Source organism: Nyctereutes procyonoides, unplaced genomic scaffold (genome assembly GCF_905146905.1).
Source record: "Nyctereutes procyonoides isolate TBG_1078 unplaced genomic scaffold, NYPRO_anot_genome, whole genome shotgun sequence".
NCBI lineage: Eukaryota > Metazoa > Chordata > Mammalia > Carnivora > Canidae > Nyctereutes > Nyctereutes procyonoides.
The window spans coordinates 39,564,524-39,582,664 of NW_026575047.1; positions in this window are offsets into that span (position 1 = coordinate 39,564,524).

An 18,141-nucleotide genomic window follows, 5' to 3' on the forward strand; every position below is an offset into this window, starting at 1 on the left:
ACCCGCAGGCCTCCTGGCTGGGAAAATAGGAGGTACCAGGACCCTTCTCCAAGGCGCAGGCAGGCCTGGGGATGTGAGGCACCCAGGCCTTGGGAACACTTCCACCACCAGTGCGCGGCTTTCTTCATGAATTCCAGAAATTTCCAGCTTGAGTTGTGCTCTGGGATGTCCTTTTGGGCCCTTTAAAATGAAGGATGGGGAAGTGAGGCAGAAACCCCAGAGGGGATGGATGAGGTGGCCTCTAGGTTCTATTGAGATGAAGGTGGGCAGTTCTCTGTCCCTGTGGCTAGTTCCTTGTGGGCCAGGCTGAGTCTTGAGCAGTTTGAGAGGTGCCTGGGATCCGAGGGGTGTCAGAGATAGGGTACTGAAGGAGGGAGTGGCAGCATGCACAGATGGAGATATGCAGAGATTCAGAGATAGGTCTTAGCTCACTGAGCCTCTGTGCAGATGCTATTACTTGCTTTGCACACAGCGGCTCATTGAACCCAGGGAGGTAGACTCTGGGCTTCCCATTTCACAGGTGAAGAAACCGAGGCTCAGAGAAGCTAAGTGACTTGCCCAAGCCACACAGCTAATAGGTGAGAAACAGAGATTTGAACCCAGCTCTATCCTATCCCTCTACCCCTTGTGCCTCCCCCGTCACCACCACCACAACCACCACCACCACCACCATGGGAGTCCAGTTCATCCATTAAGCAGCAAATGGGCACCAGCAATTCACCTGGTTCTGAATGAGGTGTGGAGGATGCAGAAGACCAAGGTGACCCAGGGAGGGCATGGTCATGGCAACCCTTAGCATTGGTACACTGTAGTGTATGCTCTGGTCACTCCCAGCTAGGAGCTCCAGTTACTCCCAGCTGGGAGCTGTGGGCACACAGAAGGGTCAGGTAGGGGATGTGCTGCTTCAGAGCAATCATCGAGCACCTGCACCAGCTGCATTCTCTTGCCCTCTGGGCTCCCCTGCCTCCCCAGACTCTCCTGTTTCCCTGGGGTATGGCACTCCAACAGTTGGCTGTTCCCTGCTGGACCCACCTGGCTTGTCAGTGCCCCTCTGAATGTAAGGAGCCCCCTCTCCATCTGTGCTCACAGGGTTGCTGCCTGACCACACCCCTACTCCCAGTCCGACTCTTCCATCCAGGGCTGTTAGGATCAGCCCTGTGGGAAGCTGACAGGAGGATGGGGTGCAGGGAGGCATTGGCAGTTGGGGCAAGGAGAAAGATCTGGGGGAGGGTGTGAAGCCTCAGCTCAGCACCTCCTGCCCCTCAAGAGGAAGAAAAGGCTAGGGTTCACATTTATCACTGTATAGGATGATGGCCAGAAATTCTTCCCAGAGCAAATATACTTCAATGGGTAGTTACCATTTGACCTCCACTGGGCCAGGTGTTGGGAGGCAGGGGTGCAGGCGGCCCCGTATACTATAACCTTCCATAGGGAGGCAAGCCCAAGACCACTGACACGGTAGCTGGCCAGGACAGGATAGGACTAAAGACCAAGAACAGCAAACACAAAGCACCTACTGTGTACCAAGCTCAGTTCTAGGGATTGGGCATATATGAATTCATTCACACAGCTAGTATGTGGCAGGACCAGAACTTGAACTCAGGCTGTTCCCCCAGTGCTCTGGAGCTAGGCTGAAGCCATTAACGCTATAACCACTCCTACTCCCCCTTTGAGAATTCTCTCCAGTGTCCCTGCTCTATAGAACCTTCCTGAATGCCATTTCACCATGGACATACCTCCAATAAGAGCACACATCACAGGCATACTCATCACATGTCTAGATGGCACATCCCAGTAGGATACAAGGTCCACAAGGACAGAATGTGTGTTTCTGTCTCCTTTAGGGCATAAGGGAAGGCTTGCCACAGAGGAGGGATTAGGTCAAGTCTTACCTTTGTGGGGTTAGGGTCAATACTCAGGGTAAACATCCAGTACTATCAAAATTACCCCTGGTGGGGCACCTGGGTGGCTTGGTCATTAAGCATCTGCCTTTGGCTCAGGTCATGATCCCAGGGTCCTGGAATTGAGCCCTGTGTCAGGCTTCTTGCTCAGGGGGTGTCTGCTTCTCCCTCTGCCTCTATGTCTACTTGTACTCTCTCCCTCTCTCTCAAAAAAATTTTTTTTAAATAAATAAATAAATAAATAAAATCTTAAAAAAAATTACCCAAAATAAAAAAAATATTGGGCCTTTCCCAATTGCCCAGCAAGCCCATATACATGATTTGTTATATATGACTCTAAACAGTCCTATACCTGTATAAATGGATGTACTAATATGTAGTAGAAAAGAAAAAGCATATATTCAAATGTATTTTTATAGTTTTTTAAATTAAAAACATTGAGCATTTATGCAAGTAATTAAAAGCACACCAGAGAAACATCACTGTAAATGCTTGATAGAAGAAGGTATCAATCACAAACAAACAAAGGGAAGAGTCTGGCCCATCTGCTCATCTTTCCCCTCAAACCACCCCTCTGTTGCCCTAGCACTCTCCATCCTGCCCCTGAAATTTCCCTACTTGTCACTAAGCACCAAATGCCCAGGTCAGATATCTCAAAGGCCCTAGTTACAAGCTGCACGCCAGTGCCTGATGTATGTTCTAATCTCTCTGGCTGGCTGCTACCACCGACTGTAATGACAGGTCACGTAGCTAACCCTTGGACACTCCAGGAACCACCCCTGGAAGGTGGATCATGCACATGCGTGCACACTGCTCATGTGCTTACAAGTGTGGGTGCTTGTAAAAAGCTGCTTCGCTAAGGACCTGGCCCTCCTGTATGTTCCAGAGAGTTGCCATTGCAGGATCCAGCAGGCAGAGCTGGCATGAATGCCAATCAGGAGCCCCAATCCCTTCAGCCAAGGGGAGGGAAAGGAGAGGGAACCCCTCGTGAATTTTGCTTGGAGGACTCAGATCCTGTCCTCCAGAGAGTGCTTGGGAGGCTGCTAGGGAAAACTTACTTTTCCCTTGATTCCTCCTGTGCCATCACACCAAACATATTTTTACTTTATCATCTTAAAGTCTAATAACTATTTCTAAAAGAAAATATTTTATCTTATTTTTTTAAAAAGATCTTATTTATTTATTCATGAGAGACACAGAGAGAGAGAAAGAGGCAGAGACACAGGCAGAGGGAGAAACAGGCTCCATGCAGGGAGCCTGATGTGGGACTCGATCCCGGGACTCCAGGATCATGCCCTGAGCTGAAGGCAGGCGCTAAACCGCTGAGCCACCCAGGGATCCTTAAAAGAAAATATTTTAGGAATTTGGAAACTTGGGTTTCATCCATCCCAAAATAAGTGTAAACTCCTCTGAAGGGTGAATGGCTCCCCATCGGGGAAGGCTTCCCTGGGATCTCAGCAAGAATCACCTTCCTACCTTTTCAGAGCCACCAGCGGGTCAGTTCTGGAAGTTTGTCACCAACCGGGCACAGAGGTAGTGCTGGCTCTAGCTGAGCTTCAGAGCAAAGAGTAAATCAGCTCAGACATCTGACATGATGCTCTCCGCTCTGAGCTTCCGAGAACTGCCCAGAGGGCCCTGCCAAGGGAGGACTGGGTCTGCGGAGCCTGAGGGTGCCTGGGGTGAGCACTCCCCACCCCTGTGCTCCCCTCCCCTTCTTGTCTGCTCTCCTGGGGTGCCTGCCTGTGTGACTCATGGTTTCCCCCCTCTCCTTTTTCTGTCTCTGGCTCTCTACCTGTATAAGTCTAGCTCTCCTCTTTCCCCAGCTTCCTTCTTCTGTCTCCACCCCCACCCCGAGTCTCTCCTCCACCTCTCCCTTTGATTTTTTCTCTTCTCTCCTTCTCTATCTGCCTGATTCCCCCCTTCCCTTCTCATCTTCTCTATTTTCCTCTGTTTCTCTCTCTCTCTCTCTCTCTGGCTGTCTCTCTCAGGCTGTCTCTCTTTCTTTGCCTCTCTCTGTCTGTCTCTCTCTCTCTCCCTGTGTGTCTCTCTCTGTGTGACTGTCTCCTTCTCCATCAGTCTCCCTCCCCACTCACCCCCTCTGGAGGATACTCTGTGGGATGATGCCAAGCCCAGAAGGAAGGTCAGGGCCCCCTATGGGGACCAGTACAGACTGCCATTAACCTGTCATTTCTGCCTCCAGCCAGGAAAACAGCAGGGCCCAGGAAAGACCAGGGACTGCAGTCATGGAGATGGGGCATCAGCTTGAGACTGAGAGCAGAAGCCACCCGGTCAGAGGGCCGCAGACATGCTCCAGGGCACCAGGGACAGCTGGGGTGGGTTTTTGGACCTCAGGCCAGCATTGCAGCCCACTTTTGACTTTGGCAAGGGAGACCCTCTACCTCTCCCATCAAGCATCCTTTGCCTGCAGCCCTGTGAATGGAGGTTGAAAATCTCACTCAGTGAGGCCAAAAGCAAGTCTCAAACCCAGCAGCCCCCTGGCCATGTAGGCCACCCCTCCCCACCCTCCCAGAGGCTTTAAAATACGAATCTGCATTTTTAAAGTGGCTCATTTCGTATTTTTAAAATATCTGAGGAACGCCTGGGTAGCTCAGCAGTTGAGCTTCTGCCTTTGGCTCAGGGTGTGATCCTGGGGTTCAAGATCGAATCCCACATCAGGCTCCCTGCATGGAGTCTGCTTCTCCCTCTGCCTGTGTCTGCCTCTCTCTGTGTCTCTCATGAATAAAAAAATAAAATCTTTAAGAAAAAAAGTATCTGAGTCTTCTCTGGAGGATTTGGCAATGCTGGGCTATGGCTGAGCAGCAGTGGCCCTGGTAGACTGTGGCACGCTCCCCTGTCCTGCTGGCCCCTCCTCTGTGAGCCTGTATCCCTCCCTACAGCTACCTGCCCCGTCTCTGTAAGCCCACTCTGACAGCAGAGAGCTTCTCTGAGCAGGAGTAGAGGTCCAAGTGCTACCACTAATTTAACTTGGGACATCCTGGGCAAAGGGTGCCTGCTCTCTGGGCCTCCACTTTTCCATCTGTGAAATGGGAGGTTGGATAAGCCCAGCAGTAAGACTTGCCTTTAGAAGTATCTGATGAGGGGACCTGGGTTGGTCAGTTAAGCATCTGCCTTCAGCTCAGGTCATATCCTGGGATCCTGGGATCGAACCCTGTGTTAGGCTCCCTGCTCAGCGGGGAACCTGCTTCTCCCTCTCCCTGCCGCCCCCCTGCTTGTGCTCTTTCCTGCTCTCTCTCTGGTTCTCTTTCTCTCTCTCAAATAAATAAAATCTTACCGAAAAAAAAAAAAAAAAGGAGCAGACCCTCTCCGCTAGAGAAAAGGACCTCTTCATAGATTTGCCTATAATTTCAGAGGGTCACATGTCCCTCCCCCTGGGGGCCATGGATTCCAGGCTGAGAACCTTTGCTGACCATCAAAGTCCATTCCCCCCTGCCTGAGCCAACTGAGTACAGGCTGGTCCACCCTCTCAGACCTGACCCCCGGGCCACTCCTTCCCTGGGAGAGCCGGAACTCTCCCCATCCCCAGCCAGGCTGGCAGCTGCCCATCGATATGCAGGAGGGGTCCCGGCTGGCGCTGGATTAGCATAACGCACTCCGGGAGGTAAAGGCCCACCAGGCGGCCTCTGTGTGCAGCACCCGCCTTTGTCCTGGCCTCAGGACGGGGTAGGACGGCCCAGGCAGCTCATACACTTTTGACTGCCAGATGAAAGGGGGCGACATAAAGAGGCTGCCTGGGCCGAGCATGGGGGCGCTTTGTGTCCCTCCAGACAGAGTTACAGACGTCTGTGAAACGTCAGTTAGAGCTGAATAAAGACGTTTGCTCCATCCAGACGTGCCTCCTTTCAGTCGGGGAGGTGTTTCCAGGCTGTGCCTGGGATGCCTTTGGCAACCTAATTTGGCGATTGTGACTCTATAAGCAGTCCTGGCATTCATCACGCCCGCCCGGGGAGGATGGGAGCAAGTTAGGCTGGCCTGATCCAGCTCTGAGAGGTGTCCTGGGACATGGGGTGTGGTGGGGAGAAAATGGAGCAGCGCCCTCCCCTCACTTCTCCTCTAGGCGAGGCCCAGGACTTGGGGATGGGGACAGTCTGTGAACCACACAATCCCCCTGTATCAGCCAGGACCCCCTCCCGAGGTGGCATCTAGTGACTGGGATTAGGGTTCACTGGTCCGCTCTCCTGCTAGGCTGTTATGACATGTTGTTAAGGGGACAAGCATTAAGAGAGACCAGGGTTCAAGTCCCAGGGCCACTAGAGATGCTGTTGGTTACTTGCAGCCAAAAACAATCCAACCTGACTTAGTGCGACAGCTTGGGGCTCATATTCATGGTCTGGCACTATCAGAGTGACAAAGGGGTTGTGCTACTCAGAGAAACCTTGGGGTGGGGAGTGCAACATAGCCATGGCACACCCAGGGGTGTGGGGACCTGGAACAGAGCATTAATTTGGGGCACAGTGAGCCAGGCTGCTTCTTTCCCAGAGAGTGGTAGTCTCTGACCTGCCCTTGCCCCACGAAACCTCATCCCCAGAACAAGGGGTCTCAGGCAGCAAACGCATTTCCTGAGGAGGACCCCCATGTATCCTGGGACCCCTGTCCTGAAAGCTGCCCAGCAGATCATTATTCAGGCTGTTTCTGCTCTTCACCCCTGTAAGAGGTGGTTCACTGGAATTTTTGCTCAGAATATAACACATGGTAGCTAAAGGATCAGTTGCCTGGTCCTGCTGTGCACCTGACCCTGGGCTAGGTGTGTTTGTGCACAAACACCTGAAAAAGCCCCTCACAGCTGAGAGGTGGCCCTCACAGCCGTGTGGTAAAGAGCACAATCTCTGGGCCAACCTGCTCCATGTGATCCTGGCTCTGCTACCTTCCAGTTGTCAGACCTTAGCAAGCCACCCTGACCTCGCCATGCCTAGCTTTACAGACCTGTCAATGTTAGTGCCACATCCTAGCACAGTGCCTGGCATACTGGGAGCAAGGGGCAGGGCTCTCTCTCTCTCTCTCTGTCCCTCATGAATAAAGATTTTTTTAAAAGATTTTATTTATTTATGAGAGACACAGAGAGAGAGAGAGAGGCAGAGACACAGGCAGAGGGAGAAGCAGGCTCCTCACAGAGAGCCTGATGCAGGACTTGATCCATGGACCCCAGGATCATGCCCTGAGCTGAAGGCAGACGCTCAACCACTGAGCCACCCAGGTGTCTCCCAACTGTCTCTCTCCTATGTTCTCTCTCAGCACTTCTCAATCTCTCATTACTGACAATGACTGAAGCATCCATCACTTGCAGAATGGCCTAAACCAGGCCTCTGTGTGTGTGTGTGTGTGTGTGTGTGTGCTCGTGCACACCTAGATATGCCTGCGTGCATGTGAGCGTGTGTCGCACCCTTGTGTGTGTTTGTATGTGCATATTTGCTATGGCTGCATGTGGCTGAAGCAAGTGCCTTGAACTACTCTGATGCTCTGAAAAGGCAAGACAAATGGGGAGTCCCCAGTGATGTCTAGATAGTGAGGTGAGTGCCAACATGTGGCCAGTTAAGTAAGAGGCCAAGGAATCTGGAGTATCCCTCAGGAAGGACAGGGAACTGCAAGTCTTCCCCACATTTACCCCTGGACACCCCAGCAGATGGGCCTTAAGGGGTGCACATTCTATGAGAATGTGTCCCTGAGACTTCTAGAACCAACTGATGGCTTGGGTGACATTTGTCTGAGCCTGTGAGTAAGCATGTGCCGTATCAGTGAGGGCGTTGAAGATCGTATTGAATTTTTTTTTGAATAGCTAATGCTTTCACCTGGCCCCAAAATAAAAAAATTTGCAGTGAGAAATGGCCTTCATGTCCCTATGTCACATCTGCCCCATTCTCACTACTCTCTTAAAAGGCAACTATTCATCATTTCTTATGTATCCTTCCAGACTTTCTTTATACCTAAACAAGCCAATACAAACTTGTATTCTTATTTTCTCCCCATTTTATTCAGGTTCCCAGTATTATTACATGGACCAGTAGAGGACTCTTAAAGAGAGAGAGAGAGAGAGAGAGAGAGAGAGAGAGAGCTCTTTTTTTTTTAAGATTTTATTTATTTATTCATGAGAGACACACAGAGAGGCAGAGACATAGGCAGAAGGAGAAGCAGGCTCTCTGCAGGGGAGCCCAATGTTGGACTCTATCCCAGGATGGCGGGATCACGCCCTGAGCCGAAGGTAGACGCCCAACCCCGGAGCCACCCAGGTGTCCCTTGACCAGTCCTCTCTTTTCTTTTTTTTTTTTTAAGATTTATTTATTTATTTATTCATGAGACAGAGAGAGAGAGAGAGAGAGAGGCAGAGACACAGGCAGAGGGAGAAGCAGGCTCCATGCAGGGAGCCCGACATGGGACTTTGATCCTGGGTCTCCAGGATCATGCCCTGGCCTGAAGGCGGTGCTAAACTGCTGTGCCACCCGGGCTGCCCTCGACCAGTCCTCTCTTAAGGCTCCATTTGCTCTGTTTAAACCTTTTGCTTTTACAAATGTTGCTACAACAAATAACCTTGCACATGAGTCAGTTCTCACAGGTGTGAGTATGTCTGTGAGGTAAGTTCTCAGAAGGGGGATTGCACGACGAAATCTTCTACACAATTTGTCATTTCACCATATCTTGCCAAATTGCCCTCCATGGGGCAGGTGTCCCCGCCTGCCCACAGTAAGTGGCTTCTAAGATCCTAACAAGGAGGGGTCACTGACTATTTCGATGCACACATCTTGGCTTGGCCAGTAGTACATGGGCCTTTTAGCCTTCCCAGCCCAGGGCACTTGTGTAATAGAGGTCTTTCACAACCACACACGGCATACCCATTCACACTTGAATCTATTCACTCTTTCTCTTCTGCGTCTTCCTCTGGGATAGTTACTAAGGTTGGAGCTTCTCCTGCCCCCAGCCACCACTACCATACATGCACAAATCGGTTCTGAGAAATGCAGTAGCAAAGCCCTTAAGGAAGAAGGCTGCCTATGTTGACTCATTCAACAAATCCATGGGCACCTGCTAGGGGCCTGGCATCCTGCTAAGTGCTGTCTGTATATATGGTATGTGATCTTGGCCAAGTTCCCTGACCTCTGAGCCCAAGGTCCTCTTAAGTAGGGTGATGGGTTCAGACACAGCAGGTTCCAAGTCCCCTGCTTGCTCTAACAACATATTCCCCAAATCAAGTTGTTGGTCTGTGTATATATCAAAGGGAGAAAAGGCCTGGAAAACATTTCTGTGGGCCGATAAATAAATGCTAGCACTTGCTTGCAAGGTTGGCTTAAAGCCTATCAATCCAGAGAGCCATTTGCAAGCTGGTGAGGAATCGTCGTGTGCGTGTGCACCTGTGTGTTTAGTGAGGTGTCCCGTGACGGTCTGTCCACCCCATGGAAGAGTAAAACAAGTCTAGATTTGGCATCAGCCTGTCCTTGTTTGAAATCCTGGTAGGCCTACTCACCGCTTTGGTGCATCTGCACCTCCATTTGTCCCTTGTGAAAACGAGGCTCCTTTACATTCCCTCTATTGTGAACACTGAGTGAGATCTTAGTACCAACGGGCTGGACATGGAGGAGGTGCTCAGCAAACGTGATCTGCTTTCTTAGGAGTTTCCGAGAGCCAGAGGCGACCACGCTAGGGTCAGGCTCAGAGGCAGACCCCTGGGGGCCCCCCAGCCAGGCCATAGGTGGCCATGGTGGAGCGGGGCCTGCGCTTTCCTGAGAGGCGTCTGGACGGGGCCGGGAGGCGGCCTGCGGACGAGAGACAGCTGGGAAGGTTGAATTGCTGCTCCTCAGTGGCTCCGGAGTACCTCCCTCCCCTGCCAGCGATCTGCATTTCAATGTGAGAAGGGAGGAAAGTAGGAAACTGCTCAAAGGGGTTACAATGATTAATCATTTAAAAAGCAAGATCTTAATTACAGGCCGCAATTTTTGCTATTTAAGGAGTCCATTAGTTGCCAGAAAGAAGAAGGAGAAATTATCACAGGTTATTCTCCCCCTAACGTAGGGCGGGGGTGGGGAGGCGGGGGAGAATCAGCTGCTGCTCCAAGCTGGGGTAGGGGGGAGGGGGGGGGCAGGGTCCCACCCGGGGAAGAGGCCTGGCCACGAACCCCATGGGCCTGCAGTGGGGGAGCAAAGGGAGAAAGAGGCTCCTCAGAGGCCTGGGCCATGGTGCTGGGAGGTGGTGCAGGACAAGAACGCCTGCCCCACTCTCCCCAGCTCCTTGGGCTGGAATGCCACCTGTGGGTGCCCCTGGAGGCCTCCCCCTGGGCGTGGCAGCTGGCAGGCATCCCCTCCCCCACTCCCAGTGACCCCTGACCCCACCCTGCTCAGGATGTGGGGTTAATTGCCAGGTCCTCCCCTCTGACCCCTCTGTGGGTTTTACCCCAGGGTTCATACAAAGGGGACTGGGTGGGGGTGGGGGGCAGTGCTAGGAGTCAGATCAAAACAACCAAGCCTCTTTAGTGGATTAATTACTGATCCTCAGGGACCGAGAAAGACCAAGAGATCAAGTCCCCACCCTTGCCCCATGGCCTCAGAGGCTGCCGCCAGTCGGCTTCCTCATCATCCTGGCCACCTAGAAGCCTGGGCACACTCCCACCTTGGAGAGAAGCTCTGCTGCCCACCCCCAGGTCTGGGTCTGGGCTTCAGGGCTCCTCTGGAGCCTTGGCTGGCAGCTCCTAAATCCCAGCAACAGAGGGGCTCCACAGGGTGGGACCAACTGCAGGAATGCCAGAACCCAAATCCAGATGGTAGTGTGCATGGTGCATAAGTGCCTTCAAAATTAATAACTCAGGTGAGTCCAAAATGGGAAGCGTGAGCTGAAACCAGGCCCCAAACCATCCTTATTTCTATGATACTGTATGTTTAAAACAAGCTTGCAGGCAAGTTGCAAAGTTTACCAGCCTACCCAGAAGAAAGGTTTATTCCCTGCCAAGCCTGCTTGATATTGAGAGTAAAATAAATGAAATCATTTCTATAAACAGTCCCTCCTGCCAGACTGATTAAATGCCGGCGTGTGTGTGTGTGTGTGTGTGTGTGTGTGTTTCATAGTCCTCATCTGTTCTAACATTTAGGCCCCCAGAGGGCAGGCTGCTAAATCGGATTGAATGATAATCCCATGGATTTCTGAAGAAGGCTGGGAGGAGCCCCACGCCACAGATTCACAATATGAGTTTGAATTCAAAATAAGCAAGCTGATTCATGATGACTCTGCCCTGGCCCTGGTATCCTCCATCCTTAGACAACCCCACCACCCCCCAGAGAGGGGAGAGTGTCCCTTTAATCAGTAGGCTCCCTAATTCCCTGGGCTGAGTGAACAGACCCTCCCTCATCTCCTTGCCCCCCCCCCCATTTCAATGCTGATTAATTGCAGGGTTAGGCACCCAAAACAGGCTGGACCACGTTATTTCTGATGTTGGCTCTTTTCGTGGTGCTGCCTCGAAGCCATGGTAATCAGCAGCTTTTAGCCTGTCACTCTCCTGACACTGTTTACTTAGATCAGGAAATGACACATGTGACAGAAATAAGAACTTTATTTTCTGTCTCTTTCTTCCCAAAACAGGGGAATTAGAGGGCAAATAGGAGGACCTGGTGTTGGAAGCCACCTTTGCAGGTGATGATCAGATCACAGGCCAGATTGTGGATCACAGCCCAGAGCCTAGGGGAACTTCTACACACAAGCTACCTTCTCAGGGAGTCCTCATGGGCCACGGGGGGATGCAGACCCGGCTCTACCTGCCCCAGAGACCTGCTGAATGTCCATGCCTGGAAAAGTGCTTTAACCTTAGGGAATCCTGGAGGGCTTTTGGTGCTAGGCCCTGCTCTCTCCCTAAGAGACCTATGTCCCATGCTGGGTGAGGGCCCAGAAAAGCCTGTGTGAAAATTAGGGAAGAGTGCTCCCTCTGGGCAATTACGGTCCTTGCAGGTCACCCAGCTTGGGGATTGGGTGCAGGCCAAATTTTCACCTGCCTGGCCTCTGGGTCTTCACAAGCCCTGAAACTGGTAGATAGTTCCTTACACATGGGGAAACTGAGACCCCGTTCTAGGTCGCCGAGCTACCAGGGGCCTAAGACCTATTGTCTTACATGTCTTAGGTAGACACCCTGCAAGGCTGCCAACCCATCCCCACAGAGATGGGGCATTGGGATCCAGCTAGAAAAGGAAGCAGGTGACCCCTGAGAGCCCCAGCAACCCTATCTCCAGAGGTCTGGGAAGCTCCAGACCCTTCACGAGGGGGCAGCAGAGAGGCGGGTAGCTTTTATGAATACTAAATACCATTTTCTGTTTGTATGAAGCTTTATCAGTGTCAAACCACGTTCACCAGGATCTCATCTGAGCCCCTCAAACCAGTATGCAGGGGAAGCAGGGCAGGATTGCAGTGTCCACTTTATAGCTGCAGCCCAGAAGCTTGGAGATTGGGACTCACCCATCTCCCACCTGACAAAGCTGAGGCTAGAGCCCAGCATTAGTTTCAGAGGGTACTGGAGCCCCTTGAGCTGGGACACAGGCCCTGATGGGAGCAGGGACTTTGTGCCATGCTCTCATGAAAGCAGCGCTGCTGATTCCCCTGCCTACCCATGCCTACCCAGATCCTGGTGGCTTATTTACTGGTTCATTCAACTCACATTGTGAGTTGATCCACGATCTGGTACGAGGTAGTGCATGTAATAGAAGACTCAGACACACCCCTTAGCAGGAAAGTACCTAACCACCCCAGGCCTCAGTTTCTTCTCCTGTGGAATGGGTGTTTATTAATAATAATTATTAATTAATAATAACAGCATTTATTAATTATTAGTGTTTATTATTAATTATCAATAATCTAATCCAAAGGGTCATTATGAAGACACACTGAGGAGTTGTATGTAATGTGCTTTTGCACAGAATCTGGTACAAAAGAAATACTCATTTACTCATTAAACTGTAGCAGTCTGGGAATGCCTGCGTGGCTCAGTGTTGAGCACCTGCCTTTGGCTCAGGTCATGATCCAGGGGACCTGGGATACAGTCCTGCATCTGGCTCCCCATAGGGAGCCTGCTTCCCTCTCTGCCTGTGTCTCTGCCTCTCTCGGTGTGTCTCTCATGAATAAAAATAAATAAAAATCTTTTTAAAAATAAATAAATATACTCTAGTGGTTTGTGTTACAGCCCTGGGCCCAGACAGCACCTGGGAAGAGACACATAGGCTGTTTTCCTCCGGAAGCCTTGCATCCAATGAGCGAGAGACAGCCACACTGTGTGACAGCACAGAGAGGCCAGGCCCATACTAGGGGAAGCCTGTGGAGGAGGGCAGCTGACTCCACCAATGGGGCCACAGAGTCCTCCTAAAGACATGTCCTCTAAGACCAGGGGTATGATGAGGTACAGTCCAGGCAGAGGAGGGACTGTGCTCCACTAGAAGAAAAAGCAGGTGCAAGGCAGGTCCACTTGGGTACAGCGGCGGCCACGGCCTCCCGCAGCTGGAGCATGGCGCAAGTGGAAGGAGGAGGCAGCTGGCTCCTGAGATGCCCATGTGAGCCCCACGGGGGATCCTGGTCTTCTGGAGGCAGCAGGAGGCATGGGGAGAGTGGAGCCCTGAGCAGGAGGGTAGGAGAGAGGTTACAGTCACTCAGGGAGGAGACAAGGCTGGAGGGGGCCAGGCTAGCAGGAGCACCCAGCCCCAGGCTGCAGGATGTCTTCCCGCAGGGGAAGTAAGGTGTTAAGGGCAGGGGTCCTCTTTTTTAATTCAAACAGAGGTGTGGGCTAGCTCTCCTCTGCAGAAAACCCCCATGAGCACTCTCTCTGGACCTGAGCCCCTGTTCCGGGAAGGAGTGCCCCCAACCTCCGGACAACAGTGCTCTAGACTCTGAGCCCTCATGCACCAATGACCCCAGGGTGGGACAAGGAGGGGATCCCCTGGTGGCCCCCTCCGAATCCTCTCCTCCAAGAGCTGAAAGCCCTCACTGCCTATATACTGCTGCATGAACTCACAAAAGTCCCTTCTCCTACCTGGGCCTCAGTTTCATTTTCCGTGAAATGGATCCGTTTCTTCCCTCCTCTCAGTCCCTGGTGTTTACACGCATTTAGTCTGGGTACTCAGCAGACCAGCAACAGAGGCTCCCTGCTGCCTTGACCCTTTAATGGCTCACATGCAGGGGGGTGTGACCCACAAATGCAGGGGACAAGCAAGAACCAAGCACCACCCCACACCTGCTGGTCTGTCCCAAACTGGCTCAGCCAGGGTCAGGCCCTCTTTAGGGCTGGCAGGAGGCCCAAGTTTAGTGTCTTTCCTCAGCAGGGGGCAGCCCCTTGCCCTCCCACATCCGACAGGCCTCCTTCTGCTCCAAGGGGCAGCCAAGGGTTGGGGATGTCTGTGGCTGGCTGTCTCCCTCCTTCCCCGCTTCATTCCCACAGCTGTGACTGCACTCCCACCTCTGCCCTGAGCTTTTGTTAATGATGAATTCATGTGACATCTCACAGGGAGGGCTCTCCGGTGGGCGGACAGATGGGAGGGGTAGATGCTCCAGGCCCCCTACCCCTGTCCTCCCAGAATGCTCCTCTGCCCTCATCTCCAGGGCCTGAGTGAGCAGGATGGAGTCTCTGAGATGAACGGAAGGCAGCATCCTAGGCAGAGCAAGGTGCGTGGTGGGGCCATAGGACAGCCTGGCAGGGGACAGTCTGGTATAAAAGGAGGCCCCTGAGGGGCCTCAAGCAACCTCTGGGCAAATGAGTGATCAATGAGTCCTGAGCAGGAAGGAGCTAGAGAAAATGATCCTAACAGATCTCGTGAATGGTCAAGTTGGAGCAGCCCTGGGTTGAATCTCTATAGTCTTCCACTTCCTGGCTATGTGACATTGGACAAGTCACTGGATTTCTCAGGTTTTCAGTTTCCTAGTGCAAAATGAAAGGCAATAGTGGCTCCTAATCTAAAGTGTTGCTATCATGGATTCGATATAAAGTAACTAGCATAGCACCTAACATCTAGTGGATGATCAATAAATGGTGCTGTGATTACTTTTATTCCTGTGGAAGAGTGGCCACATAGTATTTTGGACCATGGGCACATTGCCTCCCCTCTCTGGGCCATCTGTAAAAGGAAAGACTTCATAGAGGAAGTCCAAGGCCTCCTTCTAGTATGAACTTTATGATTTGTGGCACTCTGGGTTGATAAGCGGAGGGCGATGCTCCCTGCATCATTTCTACGAACTTCAAGTCCTGCACCCCTGGAGAGATTTGGACATGGGAGGAGAAGAAGAGAGGGATGAGAAGCAGGAGGAGGGAGAGAAAGATGGAGGAGTAGAAAGGAAGGCAGTGGCAGGGGAGGGAAGGGGAAACAGGAGAAGGAGAGAGGAGAAAGAGAGGAGGAAGAATGAGAGGGAAGATCCAGCTTGGCAGCTTCAGTCTCTGTGAAGAGAACAGCAGTGAGTTAGCTTCCTCTGCTCCCCAAAGGACTTGAGGTTTGTGGCAGATGGGGCAGGGGTGGCTCTCCCTAGAGGGCTGCTGCCCAGAGCCTGGCCCCTGGGGCTGGGGGTGACCTTCCGGGTTCCAGGAGTGGAACACAAGACCTTGAATTATTGTTTCCCGACCCAGACGAAAACAGGTTGGGTGAGAGCTATAGGCCAATAGGTGAGCTATTATTTCCTCCAGGAGAGCTCCCAGGGTGCAGGGCATGAGCCCTGAGGTGGTCCCCTCTGTCCCTCTTTGGAGGTGAGGGGCAGGGAGAGAGACAAGGGTAAAGAGCTTCCTGGAAGGATGGGAACTTCCCCCACTGAGCGAAGGTGGCCACTCCCAGGGGATGGCAGAGGCTGGGTAGTCTGGGCAGACAGAGGCCAAAGCAGCCAGCCCGGGAGCAGCCTCTGTGGCTTTGACCACGCAGTTCATCCCCCTTTCTCAAAGAATGGTTAAAAGCGCCCTCTAAGGAGTCAGACGTCCATGGCCTTGAATTCTACTTATGAGTTGGGAGACCTTGAGAAAGTCACTTCTCTCAGTCTCAGCCATTACAGGCAGGGAAATAGTGGGAGCACTGGACACTGGACACTGGGATATGGGGACAGGGCTTAGCAGAGCAGTGTAGAAAAGGCCAAGGAGGAGGGGGAAGGGGAGGGAAGAGCTCCTTCCTTCCTCCTCTTCCCTTCTTAATTCATGGTGGGAGCAAGGACCCTGTGGCCAGCTTCCCCATCCTACCCCACTTGCCAGCCACCCCCTCAGATGGTCCAGGCTCAGTCCACCCTGGGCTGCCAGTGCATCACCAACTGCTCCCCAGATGCTTTGCAATGACAGGTGAGTGGAGCACAGGGCATCTTCCTGGAGTTTTCCCTGGCATCTTAACTGGCGTCTAGCACTCGTGTGTGTCCAGGGACAAGGCGCGGACAAGCAGTAAGGCAATGGCCTGTGTGAATGGCCGTGTCCCCTGGTGGTGGGGAGCGAGGCGCAGAAGAGCTGATGTGAGCTGGATGATCAGGTCTTGGGCTCAGAAGGAGAAGGCCTGGGTCTCACCGGCTGCCCAGGAGGGGCAGGAGGCTGCTGTTATGAGGAGCCTGGGAAACCCTCTGCCTCTCGGGCCACAGGCAGGGGTGGGAAGTCAGGGCCCACAGTGGCTTTGTACCCTACACAATTGCAGCCACTCTTCTGGATAAAGGGGCAAACAAAGGGGCCTTCGGAAGTGGCCACGGTGCTCAGCACCGGGGGAGGCCCCAGGAAGCCAGTTCTCACTAGCCGCCCACCCAGGCATCCTCTCAACACGCCCCCACCGCCTCACCATGGGGGGCCAGCTGGGCCCCAGCCACCCACAGCCTGGCAGCTGTACTGGGGATTGATGAAAGCTGAGGCAACCTGCCCCCCCCCCACTCCCCAGGAAGCCTGGAATGTACCAGAAGAGCCCCTCGGGGGTGGGGGGTGCAACTAAAATACTGCTTTCTCACTTTCCAGGACAGTAACAGGAACTGGTGACTAATGAGAAAGGCCTTCAGGCCTCTGGTGAGTGATGGGCCCCCTGAGGGGCCGCTGGTCTGCAAACAGGGCGCAGCTCCACGAAACTTGGAGAGAGCTCCTCTTCCGAAGCATCCCGCCTAGGGTCAGTCCCATCTACAAGACCCACATCCGTCGCCAACTGAGTTATCAGACAGCAACCGCCCCCTAGGAACCCAGCGCTAGGGAGAGCACTCCAGAGGGACCTGGACTCGGAGTCAGCAGACCTGGGCTCTGCAGCTCCGGGCGTGTGATCTCAGCTGGCTTCAGAGCCCACTGAGTCACGGTTTCTTCATCTCTAACTAGTGCTTCAATAGAAACAGTGCTTGCAGGGTGATGTGTGTGTTGTGTGAAGCGATGGGTATTGATTGGCCCTTACACACAGGATTTGCTCTATAAATGGTGTTTCATGTATTTCTGGGTTCTGAATTAGTTGTTTCCAAAAGTGTTGCTCAGACAAAGGCTTCCAGCAGGCTCTGTAGAAGTGGTGAGCTAGGGTGACCAGGGCAGGCACTTGGGCTCCTTCTCCAGTACCCACCTTTGTAAAGGAAATTTTTTTATTTTGGAACAATTTTAGACTTATCGAACAGTTGAAGATAGTACAGGGTTCCCGCATACCCTTTACTCAGATTCCTCAAACCTTACCATCTTATGTAACCATGGTACCTTTGTCAAAACCAACAAGGTAACATTCCTACGATAATCATCCTTCTTATCTGCAGGGGTCCATTCCAAGACTCCTCCCCCCCCCCCCCCCCCCGTCCCAGTGGATGCTTGAAACCACAAATAGTATGAATCGATATACACTAAGTGTGTTCCTCTATACATACCTACGATAAAACTTAATTTATAAATTGGGCACAGTAGGAGATTAACAACAAAAACTAATAATAAAATAGAGCAATTATAGCAACATACTATAGTAAAAGTGATGTGAATGTAGTCTGTCTGTCTCTCAAAATATTGTGCTGTACTCCTCTTTCTTCTTTGATAACATGAGACGGTAAAATGCCCACGTGATGAGATGACATAAGATGGGTGACAGGCGTGGTGATGTAGCGTTAGGTTGCGTTGACCTTCTGACAACGTATCAGAAAGAGGGTCAGCTGCTCAGAACCATGGTTGACCTCCAGGAACTGAAACGTGGGAGGCAAAACCACAAATAAGGGCAACTACTGTACCATGAACTAAATGCTAGATTTATTTGTATTTCACCTGTTTCCACTAATGTCCTGTCTTCCAAGGTCCAGTGCAAGATGCCATGGTGCCCTTAGCCACCTGTTT